Source organism: Buceros rhinoceros, unplaced genomic scaffold (genome assembly GCF_000710305.1).
Source record: "Buceros rhinoceros silvestris isolate BGI_N320 unplaced genomic scaffold, ASM71030v1 scaffold33027, whole genome shotgun sequence".
Lineage (NCBI taxonomy): Eukaryota > Metazoa > Chordata > Aves > Bucerotiformes > Bucerotidae > Buceros > Buceros rhinoceros.
The window spans coordinates 790-1,098 of NW_010424476.1; the positions used below are offsets into that span (position 1 = coordinate 790).

Genomic DNA, 309 nt, shown 5'->3' on the forward strand with positions numbered 1-309 from the left:
CGGGCAAACCTCTCTGGGGAACCGGGCAGAGCAGCAGCAGCTCAGGCCGGGAGAGGACAGCGGGGTCCGAGCCTTCGGCGTGCCCAGGGCAGCTGCGGAGGAGCGGCGCTGCTCTGCGAGTCCGGGGCAGCAGGAGGATCCTGGCCGGCTGCGCAACAGCAGCAGTTTGGGGGCCGGTTTCGCTGGGGAAGTGGTGGAGGTGTCGTAATCGAGGTTTCTAGAAAACAGGCAGAGAGTTCTGCTGCAGTCTGGCTGCTCTTGGTGCGGGGACGGGAGGTGGGTTCCTCGCGTACTTCCAGCATCTTCCGC

At 66.0% G+C, this 309-nt stretch overlaps 1 protein-coding gene across 1 annotated transcript in view; it reads left to right on the plus strand.

Moving 5' to 3' along the window:
- Positions 1-309, plus strand: part of LOC104497550 (cathepsin S-like) — a gene marked incomplete at both ends in the record, with an annotated part of 1,766 nt that overhangs the window by 780 nt on the left and 677 nt on the right. The gene's annotated exons all lie outside the window — the stretch shown is intronic.